This window comes from Sus scrofa, chromosome 10 (assembly GCF_054392235.1).
Source record: "Sus scrofa isolate SSC_HxYL_T2T_F1_AM1 chromosome 10, Sscrofa_HxYL_maternal_Yorkshire_Landrace_v2.0, whole genome shotgun sequence".
Taxonomy (NCBI): Eukaryota; Metazoa; Chordata; class Mammalia; order Artiodactyla; family Suidae; genus Sus; species Sus scrofa.
The window spans coordinates 93,442,724-93,458,342 of NC_139392.1; the positions used below are offsets into that span (position 1 = coordinate 93,442,724).

The following is a 15,619-nucleotide window of genomic DNA, read 5'->3' on the forward strand; positions in this document are numbered from 1 at the left end:
TGTGGTCCACGGCCCTAAGTCAAGGACTGGGCTCTAAAGCAGCCGCTCCTGAGACGGGGGCGCCTGGCATCTCAGTCCTGGCTGAGCACGTGTGAACAGGGAAGGCTACGTCTCCCCCACGTGGCCCCGGTTGCAGCAGGAAGTCCACTGGAGACATGTACCAGCCGCGTTCATGAATGGGAAGCTGGCCGGGCTAGAGGAGAGGCAGCAGCGGGCATCTGTGTCCTGCCCCCAGCGCTGGGTGTGGAAACGAACACTGAAGGGCCGTTACTCGGAGGGTGGCCTTGAGTGACAGCTCGTCTTCCCTGCTGATTCTTCTACAGGGTAGGGGTTTTAAAGGGCGGGCCTGGGTGAAGGGCCCTCATGTTTTCGTAACTCGCGCAAAATACTCCTGCCGTTTGATCGGGTTCTTTCGCAGCCTCAGATAAATGAAAACAAGCATCGCAGAAGAGAGGGGCGATGCTGCGGCAGGACTGGGCTTCCGCGTCGGTAGAGACATGACCAGCTGCTCTTCTTGAGCCATAGGGCAGCGTCCTCTTCCCTGTACCCATCTCCCGGGAGCGCTGAGGCGTGATGCTTTGCGGAACGGTGACAGCTCCGTGGCGTGATATTTTCCAGACAGGATGCTGTAGCGCTGAGCAACCTGTACACCAGCCCCAGCGTAAGTACAGTGTCCGAAGTTTTATGCTTGAAGAAGTGGGCCCTGAGCAGTAAAGCACTATTTATGGGCCACCTCATTTTGTGAGCCTCCAAAGTGTCTAATACAAACACCAAGGAAAAATCAGCGTAGCTCGGTCACAAAGAAAACCACATGTGATGAGTTCTGATTTATTTGGAAGATTAACGGCACGAGTGGTGCCGTGTTCTCTGCGTTTCTGTGCCTCATTGCGAAATGCTCTGCCCAGAAGAGCTCGCAGCCGAGCGGAGCACGAGAGTGGCTGTCTCTTCCCGACACTTGTGTAAATGGGAGAAGGAGGGATTCGTTCTTGTTCGAAATACTCTTGCGGGGTACCTGACTAGACTTTTAGAAGCAGGTTCACTTTGAGTGATTAAGTGTTGTCTCCATCGCGTCACCAGCTGTATGACACTGAACTTCGGATTTGATCTCCTGCCTCGAGCAGAATGTTCAGGAGGAAGGAGGTTTCCGAACCAGTCTGTTCAGCTCCCTCCTTTCCAGTGGGCACCAGAGCCAGGGAGCGTGGGGCGGGGCGCCTGTCCAGCACCGGTGCCCCTTCCTGTGGCGGGTTTTCATCCTTCATTTAGTACCCAGCCCCCAGCTACCAGCTTGTGGCCTTGGGGCTCAGTCTCCTCATCCGTTAGGTGAAAGAGCTCAGTTAATCATCTCTGAGGCCTCCTCCAGCTCTGACACAGAGCCTCGCTAAGACTCACAAAAGTCCTTGTGGTGAGCAAAATCCCCGCGCATAGTGGAAGTGACTGAGCCAACAAAAAATCACAAAATCCATGCGGAATGTGTTTCTTCTTTTGTTCCACTTGTCAGTCAATTTCTTAACCAGTGTTTCTTGTGTTTTTTCAGTGACTCAGACATTGTACTGTCTTTTTCATCCACGCAAAGGCACCCATAAGAATTGTGTGATGTGCCAGCTAGGTGGCCACCAAGGAGGTCCTGCATCCTCACTCAGTTCCTAGTTAGTCCAGAAGGCCCTCACTGTCCACTCCCACCGTAGCTGTTCGTTTCTCTTGTAAAATCTGAGTCACCCAGAGATCCTTTGGTATCCAGTACGACAGGCACCCCTTTGCAGCATTAACCTTTTTCATATGCAGCTGCTGGTATGTGTGCTCATTCTACACCCATCTTGCAGTGTAGGCTGTGAGATGGGCGAGCGTTTTTACGTGCAGAACAGCATCTGTGTCCAGGCTCGGTTCACGTCAGGGGTTGGTTGAAGGCATGGTGAGGCGATGGGTGCAGAGGCCCATGTGGGAGGAGAGCCAGCAGCGCTGGGAGCCAGCAGGAGGGGGGGGGGGGACTTTTCAGCAGCAGAGGCCTCCTTGGAGAGAGACATTGATTTACTTGACTACATCTTCCATGATTCAGGGTCTGGTTTTCAGCCACACTGACCCAGAAATGTATCCAGAATAAGGACGTATGCAGCATAATAAAGATTTCTAGCTCAGACTCCATCTCGGAAAGAGAACCACGGTTAGGTGAGGTGGGAGACGTGTTAGGAAGTGTGAGTTATAGCCGTGCTGATTGAGAGTCGGGCACGACGCCAGGGTCTTTCATGGATGCTTCCTGAAAAGGAGTTTTACACGAGACAACCCTGGAGGTGGGAGAGCTGGTAAAGCTAGACCTCCGTCCCAAGGCTCACGCTTTCTCTGCTGTGCCCACTGGACCTTTGACCCACACTCTAAACAGAAAACTCATGCCACCTCAGTGAAGGTGGAGATAGTGCTTAGGAGAGTCTGGTGTGACGGGGGTACTTTCACCTGCTCTATCTCACGGAGACCCTTAGGAAGGTAGACTTTTCTCCATTGTAGAAGTGAGTTCACCTCGAAACCACAGTTTGTAAGTGGGTTAACACACGTGAATGAATGCAGGATTTTCAGAGTTCCAGATGTATCAGAGTGGGCCATGCGAAGTTTATGAGCAGAAATAGTGCAGTGATTATATCAGCCTAAAATGCACATAGAAGCAGGTCTGCGAACCACCTACCCACTTCTTTAGAAAAAAATAATGCCCACTCGAGACAGGAGCAGGTATCTCAAAAAAGAACACTCTAAAGCAGACCCTCAGAAATGCCTGGCGCACGTCCACCCCTGCAGACACAGTGGAGCTGGAGAGAGTTCAAGGTGAATCCCTTTTATTTTGTGCCCAGCTTGAAACTGCGGCTACATTTGCAGCCTATAACCAGAGACCAGCCGGCAGAGAAGCCACGCGGAGGCTGGGGGAGCCCCGACATTCATGACACTGATGGAAGGAGTCACATTGGACAAACCTGATTTTTGTTTCTGATGGAGTTATAGGCTGGGTGGAAATGGGGCGACAGTAAATGCTACATATATTTATTTTAGCAAAAGGCTTGGTGTTCTAGTTTCATGACATCTTTTGTAACGAATTTCAAAATGATTTGGAAACTATGGCTGTCATTTGTGTTTGAAAGTAGCTACATTGTGGTAAAATAGGGAAAAGAGGGAAAACCCGGCAGCCCTAGGTCTCTCCCCAGAGATGAGAAACAGTGAGGATGACAAGGATCCAGAAGGCTCAGCGGGCACCTGGGTGGTGGGAAGGCACGTGGCTTGGAACAGCCATTTCCCCCGACGCAGTGGGAAGCAGGTGAACTCTAGAAATACCCTTAAAGACAGAATCAGGACTAACTCGCTAGACAGGTTCAGACTTACTCAGTGAGAAGCAGTGAGAAGCCCACTGGCTTGCAGGAGCCAGCAGACTGCTAGCTATTTGCCTAACAATGGACCCTGCTGCCTCTGGCTAGAAAGCACCCCAGGCTAAGGGTCAGGTGGGCCCCTCCCCCGGTCCCTGGGGCCAAGCCTCAGCCATGGAGTCACTGGCCTCCTCGCCCAGCTTGTCACCAGCCTCTGCTGCCTGGTCTCCACTGGCCCGTCGGGCGACCCGCACGGAGGCTGCTTGTTTAGATTTACGCCACTAGTTTTAGTTCTTCCCTGTCCATTTGATACTCTTTTTCTTTGTTTACGAGACAAATGTGCTATAACATTTGTCTTCTCTCATTTATGGAGTTCCTGTCGTGGCTCAGCAGTTAGCAAACCCACCCAGCACACATGAGGACACAGGTTCAGTCCCTGGCCTCACTTGGTGAGTTAAGGATCCAGCGTGGCCGTGAGCTGTGGTGTAGGTCGCAGTGCGGCTCGGATCTTGCATTGCTGTGGCTGTGGTGTGGGCCAGCGGCTACAACTCTGATTAGACCCCTAGCCTGGAACCTCCATATGCTGTGGGTATGGCCCTAAAAAGCCAAGACAAGCAAAAAAAAAGATTTGTATTCTCTCATCTAAAAAATAAAAATAATTGTCCTTGTGCTTCAGTGATTTCTGAGAAGATGGAGTAAACAGGAGGAGATGTCAATAGAAGTACCATTATCATTTTTTAAATGGGTCAAAGATTTCCATAAGGCAAGTCATTCAAATGATTCATTTTTTATTTTTTTGTGCTTTAAATAGGCTAACAACATTAGGGTTAAAGTGTACTTTTTTGTGTTTTAAATGTGCTAGGAACATTAGGGTTCTCCAGAAAAGCAGAACCAGGAGTACACGCACTCACACACACACACAGACACACACAGGCTATTCTGCTTTTACCTCTGTGTGTGTGTGTGTGTGTGTTACACACAGAGAGGAGAGGGAGATTAAGATGCTCTGCCTCATCAGCAGTGGAGCCTGAGGAGCCCCATCGTCTGCAGGCCAGAGGCCCAGGAACCTGGTGTGACATCCAGTCTGGGTCCGAAGGCCTGAGGACCAGGGAGCTGACGGTGTGAGCCGCAGGCCGAGGGCCGGAGGTGACGGTCCGTTCAAGTCTCAAGCAGGAGAGAGGGCAGCCCTCCGCGCGCCCCCGACCGTCCCCCCACCTGGGGGAGGGCCTCTGCCTCCCAGGGGCACTAATTCAGAGCGGGTCTCACCCAGGGCCCCCCCCCCCGCAGACACACCAGGACGTGTTTGATCCTGGTGCCCCTGAGCCGGTCAAGAGGACACACAGAGTTATTCTAGTCAGAGGCAGGTTTGCTGTCTCAGAACCTCACGTCCAGGGGCTCTTGCTTAAGTGACCTCCACGTTGGTGGGGCGCTGGCTGGGTTGTCCGCGTGGCTCACGGGGATGGACTCCCTCCCGAGGCAGCCGGGGTCAGGCGTGGGCAGCTCACTTCCTGGAGGCCCACCAAGGACCCCGTCCCTCCTCTCTTGTAGCCGCAGCCTGCACGGCGCCTTTCTGCTCTGCAGCCTGCAGGGCCCGCGAGGGAGCCGGAGCCGCGGTGGGGACGGAGGCGGGAGGCGGGTCCGTTAGCAAAAGGACAAAGCACTCAAGATGCGGGCAGGCAACAGAGCCTCTTTCACAATCACGCGTCCGAGGTCTGCGTGCAAAACCGTGGTAACAGCACAAGGTAAAGATCACGAGGTTGGGACCCGACAGAAAAAGAGAAGGATGACCTGCCCAGCTGAGGCAAGTCTGTGCTTCGTTTTCTGATGTAACGAGGTAATGAGGAAACGAACTGCGAGCGGACTGCAGCAGGGAGGGCGGTGCCCTTACCCTGAGCCTTTGCTCAGACTCGGTGACAGGCTCTCTGCCTGGAGGCGCGTCCTGGCCCTCGGCCGCTGCGCTCCAAGAAGCCTCCGCGACTCCTCTCCCCCCACCTCGCAAGTCTCTCACACACCCCCTGCCCAGGCACAAGATGCCGAGTGTCCTCACCTTTCCTTCCGAAGGCCCGGCTCCTGGTCCCCGGAGCTGCCCCCAGGCTGCCGAGTGTGAGGTCTCTTGTCATTCCTGCTCCCAGACCTCGGGCAGACATGCCCGCAGACACCCCTGTGAATGCCAGGCTCCCAAGCTTTTCCTCCTTTGCTGAAAACTGCTTTCCATCTCAGTGCCTCCATCCTTGCTCTTGGCGTTCGAAGCCCTTTTCCTGTCCAGGAACTCAAGGTGGCTGTGTCCCTTCACTGAAGAAAGAAGCACAAGCTTTAGCGTCACCGCCCTGCATCCCGCGCCGGTCGCTCCCGTGTTCAGGTACCGCAGGAGGCACCAACAGCAGTCTTCCGTCGCTTCACTTCGGCTCCTAAAGCAAAGACATAGCAGCGGCCAGTCCCTGGGAAGCGCCCCGGCCCACAGAGCCAGCCGCTTTCAGAGAGTCGCTCCTGCGGGTCCCGAGCAATACAGACGGGTATTTAGGGCAAGGGGTCGGTCACGAACAGTGCTCTTGGCCAGGTGGTGGGATGTCGCGGCTTTGGTCCTCAAAGCAGCTCCTCACGCCTTTCATCTCCATCAGCTACTGCACCGCCTGGCGGAGACAACGAAAGCGCCTTTCGGGAGGCCAGGTGTGAGGGCAGAAGGTAAGCGGGTAATTGGGCGCCTCGCGGGGCAGGGACCCGGGCAGTAGAGCGTGGGAGCCGCGGGCAGCTGCGAATCAGCGGGCAGGAGCGCCGCCGGCCGCCCGCGCGTGGGGAGCAGCGTTGCCGGACGCGGGGCAGCGGGCAAAGCGCGTTTCTGAGCTTCCTGTGCGCCCTCCAGAGCCCGCGGCGCCTTCTCTCCTGAGGTCGTAATAATAGCTGCTCTCAGGAAGGACGCGGGGTGTGAAGGTATTTGACTCGTGCGAGAATCGCCTCTTCAGGCGTCTCTCATCCCAAAACGAATCCGTTCTTGCAGAGTAGAGGCCCCGGTCCCAGCTTTGCAAACTGCTGGCCGCGCCTGCATGAGTGGCAAGGTATTTTTCTGAGTCGTCAGGAAGGTCCTCATAAAAAGGGTATCGTTCAGTTGTCGCACTAGGCGGATGGGACCCGCGAGCCCACAGTGAGGCTGTGATGACACTGAAATGTGGCTGCGGCACAGCCAGGCAGGCGCGGGTTTTCAGAGCGACCCATCCTGAGTGAGGACTGCGAAGCCCGACGCGGCAGCGCAGCGGCCACCGGGGTGCCGAGAACGCCCCCGGCCTCTCCCTTAAAGAGTGAACCCCAGTTCCTTTTGCCGTCCTTCAGGCAGATGGACGGATGCAGGAGCCATGAGGAGGGTTAGATTTCCACGGGCGCGGATCGCATCCCGGCACCAGTGAGGCAGAAGCTGCCGGGAAGGGCCAGGCATCTGCTTCTGGTTTGGGGTCTGTTTTTTTGACGAGTAGCGGTGATGCCGACAGCGCACCTGCCCCGCGGTCCGAAATCCCAGGGCGCGTTTGCTCCTCCACGGGCAAGTCCGGCCAAGTTCTCGGTCGTGTTTTAGCTCAGCTTTCGCATTCGCCTCTGCTGGCGTGCCTCGGGGTAGAGGGCAGCAGGAAACAGCGCCCTCGTTTCATCGCACTTTTTTAGGTTGGGTCTGTGGTAGTCTTTTAATCAGGGGAAGCCGGGTCTGAATCCTGGTGTCCCCAGCGCGGCGGGAGGAGACCGGTCGGGAAGACGGAGCCCAGCATCCCGCCGCGCGGCTGCGGGCTTGTGGCGAGAGCTGGGCTGGGCGTCCTGCTCCCTCGGCCAGGAGAAGGTGCTTGGGGCTTATCCCCAGGGACCTTTTAAGAGCTGACCTTCTGTAGCCTTTTTTATTTCGTTTTGTTTTCCTGGGCAATTAACGAGAATGACTGAATGGGTGCTCCCTTTTTGTCTTGGGTTATAGGCACCTATGGTTTGAAATACACCCAAAAGCTGAATAGAAACCACAGCCTGTGCTGAGTTTTTACCGTAAGAATTTCCCTTCAGTCTGGTTGTGTCCTGTGACATGTGACATTTGCAGGCGCCTTCCTGTGAAGGTCCAGGGCAGAAACACATGTCACCTCACTGCTGACACCTGGGCTGGAGGAACGCCGCTGGGCGCTTCGCAGTGCTGGCCGTTTTCCAGAGACCTGCCCAAAGCATCTCACAAGCAGATGCTTTTTAGATGCCTCTTCCCTGCAGTTTCCTCGATGGGAACCATCCTACACGTGTGACTTTTCTGTCATTAAACCCAACCCCACGGCCGTTTTACCTGCCACACTTGCCTCGTCCTGACCGCCAGGCCGTCTTCACCTCCTGAAGCACACGGTGCTAAGACTGGCCTAGGCTCTGGGGTGTCAACCTTATTCTCCCTACTTGCTCTTGCGAATTCAGTCCTGCAGATTTACACTTCCCTCTCACAAGCAAGAGGATACTGTGTACATTCGATTTTCCACTGATGCTGTGTCAAGCTAAAAAAAGATATGCTCTCATACTAAGAATTTTGAGTAACTAGGTGAGTGTTTGAAATAGGTCTAGTCTGTATTTTTGATGAGGAAAATGAGTCCATCAGATACATGAGAGGGCCCCGCCAGCGCAGGTGTGCTACCGAAGTTCTTGCACTGACTGGTTTGTTTGCAGTCGCTGGTGTGGGGCCCTGGCCACGTGCAGCATCTTCTGTCTCCTGGTTCTCCTCTGGCGGCTCCCAGGCCTGGCACCCGGGGCAGCGCCGCACTGACCCAGAAGTGGTTTCCTGTCCCTGCCAATGTCATGTGAGGGCTCTGGCCCAGGGCGGCAATCCACCTACTCCAAATCCCTTTAATCTTTTCGTTGGTCAAAAAAAATCACTTGTGAAGATGAATTACTTCTTGTGGGTAGGCCTTAGTGCTGGTGGCGGTGGGGGGTTGGATTTTAAAGGTCCTGTGCGCTAATTCCCTAATTTCACAGAACAGGGGCTTGGAGAGATTAACAAGACGCGCCTGAGGGCAGGTCGTTTATCCAGGGCCAGGGTGCAGTGCTCCTTCAGCCCCGTCCTTGTTTCTCCACCTTCGTGTGTAGATCCGAGTGCCTTCCCATGTGTACATGATTTCCCCACCGTGTCGTCGTCCCAGTCTCATGGGGAGGCGTTCAAAAAATGCCTAAAAGCACACAGACACCTGAACACAGTTTGATAACCCCCACACCTCGTGCATTCAGAGATCAGGACCCTTGGGAACAGAAGGTACCCACTCCTCGTCAGCCCCAGCCGGGGCCGCTGGCTGGCCTCGCAGGCCTTCTGCCCTCCCGGCCGGCCTTCAGCACCAGTGCGCCCGGGGGCCAGGTGATGGGTGGCAGGTGCACCTGCCCTGCAGCCCGGCAGCTCTGGGACAGCTGAGCTCCAGCTGCCGCAGGTGACACGCTTCCCTCGCAGACAGACTGACCTCCCACGCGTGCCAGGACTGGACATGTGGTCCACAGTGTTCAGGGGGTTTTGTGTGCCATGTCCAGTGCTTTATAAACAGCACTTCCTCCAGTCCTCACAGCCTCAACAAGGCTGTCACTGGTGTTTGAGCTTATTAGGAGGCGAGGGGAAGTGACTCGTCTAGGGAATGAGGGTTAGGACCTAGTAGAGAGGGCGTGGAAAGGGGTCGGGAAAGCTTATCCGACCTACACCTGCAGACCAGTGGAGTACAAGCCCTCTGATGCCCCTGCTCTCAGCACAACAGAGCAGCGAATCAGAGACGAGTGTACTTCAAGGACCAGGTGCTTGCACTGACTCATTAAAACCTCGGCGTCCAGAGGGGGCTAAGCAGGCCCCGCATCACCGCATGACCTCTCTAGGACTCACAGGGGGAAGTAGGGCCCCGTGGTCCAGGAGGTCCCTTGGACTAAAATGCTGGCTAGGAAATCATCTTGAAAGCTCTCATTGCTGGGAAAACGGAGCCCCCCACCACCACCATGCAGGGCGCGGTGCTTCCTCGGCCCCCGCCCGCCTGCTCAGGCACCCCCAGTGAAATACGTGCTTCCCTCCATCCACTCTGGAGGAGCACGAAATGCACATTCCAGTTTCAAAGCGGGCTGCTTGCACATGTCGGCAGCATCAGGAATTTGGAGGGCTGTGCTGTGGAGCCCGTGGTAACTCACTGGCAGAATTTACTGACCCAGGTAATCCAGGTGGCGGAGGTTGCAGAGTCATGCAGATTCTAAATGCCATTTCAAAGCCAGTCGGGGGCAGAATAAGCAGATTTGTATTTATGATAATGACATTTAAAAGTCTAAAATTATAGGGTTGTTTACAGAGATGGACTTATTATGAAATAATTGCATACAACTCCACGTAAACATAAAAGAAAGTCATTTTGTTGTGGATGGTTGAAAGGAAGGGTTTTCTTAAAAAAATGGAGAAAATAAGACTCAGTTTCAGACAAAAAACTTCAAAGGAAATTTGTGGAATCTTAAAAAGAGAATCTCACTCAAAGAATTCTCTAGAATTTCCTAAATTTAAAAGCATTGTTTTTCTTCAGACATCTAATTTAGGTTACATAGCAAACCCTGTAATAAGCCTCCCACGAAGACGTGATGGTAGCCTGCATGCAAAGCGATGTTCGGGGCGTGCTCCCGTGAAACACAGTTACTGACCTTCCACGGACCGCCAGGATGCCAGTCTTCCCTGGCCACGGCGAGAGGAGGGGCACCATGATATTTTCCGAGGCGGTTTTTGGCCCTCAGTGGGGAACTCGCTGTTATGTCAGAGGCTGTGCCACCTGAGAAGCAGTGAGTAATGGTCACGCTTCACCTGGAGCACCATGTTTTTGCTCTTTCTGGTGGCGGGTAGCTCGCACCTGGGCAGTAGCTACTGTGCCTGTAAGGTGCGTTCCGTCGTCATTTAAGCATCCAGCTGCCCATGGTGGAGGCTCAGGTGGATGTGCCTGTTGATCTCTCAGGTGTTGGACAGCCGTTACTCCCGGAGAGAGTATTTGGAGAGATGTCTATATAAAGGCTTGAATTCTGCCATGAGCAAACCCTGAGCTGAACACCCAGGTCAGCCTCTTTTAGGCAAAGACTTAGCTGTCTCTGTCCCAGGAAATAGGGAGCAACAGATACTCCCCGAGCACCTACTCAGCTCCAAGGCGGGACAAGCAGTCCGTAAGTATAGCTGCTCTTGTTTCCATTACAAACTTATCTCACTATCTCAGTAGCTTGTGTGTGTTACGTCTTTCGTTAAGTGTGAGCAGAGAGTAGAAAACATTTTAAAATATATAATCTGAATGCATTGTTTTAACATCTCCCCCTTGGCTCATATAGCTTGAAACAGATATTGTTTCATGGATTTTGACGTTGAATGAGATTTACCACTAAGGTTCATATATCATAGGAATAAAACATATCGTTATACCATCGGTACATATCTACATAATATATATGTTTGCGTATATGTATACATGTGTAAATGTAGTCATTTTAAAGATCTTGGCAGAATACATTGATACGGGATTCTTTGACCTCATCTGCTCTGAAGACCAAATGTATCAGATAAACAAAACTGCAGTATCAACAGATACTATTTTAGTATAATGGAGCGGATGATAAAACTTTCCTTTGTAGGCTGAAGTCATATCATTCACAGTAGTTTAACTGAAGAATCTTCAAATTCAACAGCTATTTTGATCCCTTCTGGGTTGCAGATCCTCCTTAAATCAGTATTTTGTTTTCTCTATGGAATCTCCTTTTCAAAAGCAGAGCAAGGAACCAGTTCCTCTGACTAATGGTGTCAGATGTAAAAGTTTCGACCACTGAGGACTTGCCAAGGGTAAAGAGGACGCTTGGCCTCTGGTCCTTTCCCTGGAAGCCGTGGGAAGAGAAGTCAGACTCTGCCGACTACTCAGATAGGACTTCCACAAAATCTGTTCCTTAAAAACATCATAGTATATTCTCTAACACCTTGCTTATTTTGAATTCTCAAAGCATGTCATAAGGAGTCTATGCATGTTAAAAAGATCTGCACGTTCAGTGCATCCAGGTCTTTACTGAATGGGCCTTCACCCCTCATACCTACCCTCACATGGCTTCTTCTCTAAGGGCCACAGTCACAACAGCACAAGGATTTGAGCAAATGAATTATTTTGTCTTCCATTTCATCTTGACTACATACAAGAGAAAAATAGGTGGTAATGAAAGCCAAAGAAACACCTCGTTTTCTAAGTGATCTGACACATCAAAAGAAATACTGACATCTAAAAAAGTACATGTTATGGGAAAAAACGTAGATTATTTACAGTGCTCAAGTATAAAGACTATTATACAACACACGCCTAGGCGTCCACGGCTTCCTTTTACTGGAGGCGGGCTACCACCTTCTCCTGAGGTTTCCCCTGCTGGCTCACCAGCCTCTTCTTTTGTTTTATCATTCAAGGCCCAGCCCCGATGTCTGACAGCAGCACGTGACAGTGTTGCTATGGGGACAGTGGTTTTGTGTGTCCCTGAGGAACCAAGGGTGGTTTCCACCTGAGGACCTTAGAGCAGGCACGGTTCCCTGTTGGTAAATGATCCTGGTAACCAGCATATTACACGTTATTAGCAAATTCTGTTCATATTTGCCACGTCCTCTTCCCAGCAAACTCTTCTTTCCGTACATGTTATTACAACAACTTTGGGGCGCAGGCCGGCGTACAAATGAAGCTTTGCAGGGTTGGGGAGGATCACCAGGCACAAGCAAGGAGCAGGATTTTTGAATCATGTCTTTTGTCTTCTGAATCCCAAGTCACAGCTGTTCCCAGGAGATCTCAGGTTCTGCTGTCATGGTTTTTTGGTTTTGCTTTTTTTTTTTTTTAAACCTTGTTACCCTTATGACTGATTTGAAGTGGATGAAGAAGCAATCGGATCATTCCCAGCTTTCCCAACTCCTCCCCCGAGCCAGTTAGCTAAAGTCAGATACCAGGTTTATGTGTGTAGACAGCCTTAGTGAAAAATCCAGAAAAACTCAAAATCTATTAAGAAACTAAAACAATGCTGCAGTGATTAAAGTTATAGCTGTTACATCAAACACATTCTCCCCTGTAACCACGTAAAAGGTTGTATTTATTTAGTGCGTTTCTTCTCATTGTTCAGCCATAAACGATTTTAACTCTTTGCTTACTTACCACACTCATGTTGTAAAGGATACAAATGATGAGTGTCCCGTCCACAACAGTTTTAAAAGTGAGCACACGCACGTGATCACCGTCCAGCTCACGTTAGGGAGCATATTACCAACAACTTTGGGGTTCTAGGCTCTCTCCAGGGGACCGCTGTTCTACAGCTGCTGTGGCTGATAGCAGTGGAATCGTAGAGCACGTCTGATGGGTGTGCATGCACAGTCCATTTTCCCCGTAGCTTTAGGGAAAAGGCTGTGTATCAGTGTATGCAAAATATTTAGCATTGTGTTGTTCAGGGACATTTTCACTGTTTCCAGTTTGGGCTATTGTGAATAAAGCTACTATAAATATTCTCATTCCTATCTTTTTTGGGGGGATATCTGCACTCTTTTCTCTTGGATAACATTGTTAAAATGACTCAAGTGTTCTGATGATTTATCTGCATATTGTAATGAAATTTCTATCTACACAGTCATGCTATCTGTGCAAACTGACAGTTGTCTTTCTTTTTAAGTCTCATGATTTTCATTTCTCTAGCTTGTCCTACTGCCTTGGATGGGAGCTCCAGGTTACTACTGCATAGAAATTGTTGCAGTGAGCTCTCAGTTGGAAGCAGAAAGCTCTCATAGTTTTTTTTTTTTTTTCAAGTATAACATTTTCTGGGTTTTTTGATAAATATCCTTTATTATATAAGGAAATATCCATTTATAATTTGCCCAGAGCTTTATTATGAATGGGTGCTTAAAATATAGAGGACTTGGAATTCCTGTTGTGGCTCAGAGGGTTAAGAACCAGACGAGTGTCCATGAGGATTCAGGTTCAATCCCTGGCCTCACTCAGTGGGTTAAGGACCCCACGTTGCCTTGAGCTGCGGTGTCGGCTGGCTCGGATCTGGTGTTGCTTGTGGCTGTCCTGTAGGCCGGCAGCTGCAGCTCCAATTCAACTCCTAGCCTAGGAACTTGCATATGCCACAGGCGCATAAAATACAGAAGATATATATATGTATATATACATACATATATTTTTTACATATATAAGATAAAATATAGAGTGAAGACTTATTTTACATCTTTTGAAAATCTCATGTGATTTTTCTCCTTTAATATGATAAATCACATTGTTTCAATTTTCAGTTTTTTGTTTTTTTTAATTTTTAAATCCAGATGTAATACATTTATTCTTTAATTTTCACAGAATGCCTTTATTCTTTTCTAATCATTGTAATGAAGATTTAAAAACATTAAAATTCTGAATCATATGTAAGATAAATACAGATAACAATGTTTTTTAAAATCAATGAGCAAAGTCATTGAAACAAATTTGGCACCATCCAGATTTTCACAGTTCAGAATTGGTTGTGGTGTCGACTAAAATGTATGCATTCTTTTTACAGAATTGATGGAGCAGCAATTTTCCGTTTTAAATCAAGCATCCATCCATAGAAAAAACCCAACATAGTTTGATGTATTGCTTTTTTATACAGCATTGGTTTGGTTTATTAATATTTTGCCCAGGACGTTTGTGTCCATGCTTATGAGAATGATTTGCCTATAATTCTCCTATCATATAATATCTTTATTAAATTTTGATGTCAAGTTATGCGAGCCTCAAAGAAAGAGTCTGAAAACATTCCCACTTTCACTGTTTTCTGGTTGAGTTTGCGTAAGATTGGTATGAAGTCTGCCTTAAGTTTTAGTGATTGCTTGCGGTGATCCCCTGGAACTTGAGTTGTCTTATTGGGAATGTTGCGAAATAGAATTATTGAGATAGCTGTTTCTTCCTTTTTTTATGGAAAATTGTTTTTTAAAAAATTTGTTCATGCCATCTTAAATTTCAAATTTGTTTGCAAACCCTGGTTCATAATACTTTGTATTTCTCTTTCCCCGGAACTGTGAATGTGTTACTTTCCATAGCAAAAGGGGGTTCCTAGATTGTGATAAAGTCAAGGCTCTTGGGCTGGAGCGATGACCCTGGGTTATCCAGGTGGACCCGCTGTGATCACAAACACCCTTTTAAACGAAAGAGGAGGCAGCAGGGTTTAGTGCGGGAAGAAGCAGAAGACAGACGATGGGATCCCTGAAAGTGAGACTCGGCGGGAGGCTGCAACAGGCAAGGAAGCGCCTCCAGAGGGGCCCCCACAGCCGCCGCCTGGGTGCCAGCTCCGCAAGGCCTCCTGGGCCCTCAGGTGGCAGAACCTCTGCTTTTGGCCACGTGCGTGGCAACGCGTTGCACCTTATTTTTAACGTATTTAGACGCTGCCCCTACCTTTTCATGCCTAACCGTCTGCTCTTAGGCTTTCCCATTGTCTCTCATCAGTGTTGCTCTTTGGTCTGTTTTGTCAGTTGACTCAAGGAGCCACACGCGGCCCTCACTGATTGCCTCCGCTGCCTGCTTTAGGTTTCCTTCACAACCTCTACTGTCTTCATTAATTCCTCACTTCTAACCTTGCCTGTTTGAGTTGGATTTTCTTTTCTGTTTTCTAAGAGAGCTTACTTAGAACATGGCAGTGCCAGGGACTCAGCGCAGGAATGACCTCCCCGGCGGTCCCCCTCTTTGGCACAGGGCGGGATGCAGTGCAGGGCCGGGCTGGCGAATCTGAGCTGAGAGGAAGGCTGTGAGCAGCCCGGGCTCCCCTGGCCCATCCTGCGAGTCCTTCGCATGTACAGGACGTGGTAAGCGACACAGAGGGATCCACCTAGAACAGAGTGTAGGCAGACACAGAGGGTCCAGAACTATCCCCTGAAAAGCCAGCAGTTAGAGGGCACGTTGCAAAGATGCTGCCGCTGAAGAGACGGCCGGTCCTGCTTTCTTCCTGCAGCCGCAGCCCTCACCCCTCACGCGCCGTCTCCGACCAAGTTCCTGAAAGCTCCTATAATCTCGGCGAGAGGAGGGCCTGCCTTTCGGCCCAGGTCGGCCCAGCACTTTCCTTTCTCAGCCTTCTTTAGCTCAGAACATCTACCCAGTTTCTTAAGCCAAACCTGGGTTCATTTGCTCCTTTGTATAAAGGCTTCCCCCTCTACCACAAGGAAAAAAAGGCCTTCTCAGGAGGCCTGTGCATCCGCACCCCAGCTCCCGTTTCTGCAGAGGCACGGTGGGCCCCGCTCTGCTCCCCGGATGATACAGCCCCGCGCTGCCCACTCCGCGTGG

The 15,619-nt window shown here is 50.6% G+C and overlaps 1 protein-coding gene across 3 annotated transcripts in view; it reads left to right on the forward strand.

Annotated features, from left to right (window-relative positions):
* Positions 1-15,619, forward strand: part of LOC102159132 (uncharacterized) — a 448,204-nt gene that overhangs the window by 203,118 nt on the left and 229,467 nt on the right. The window contains exon 1 of one of the 3 annotated variants that reach the window (XR_002336445.2): positions 5,891-6,020. The exons of the other annotated variants lie outside the window; for them this stretch is intronic. The gene's annotated coding sequence lies outside the window, so the exon portion shown is untranslated. Of the gene's footprint in view, positions 1-5,890; positions 6,021-15,619 lie in introns of those variants that run through there. 3 annotated transcript variants of the gene reach the window in all.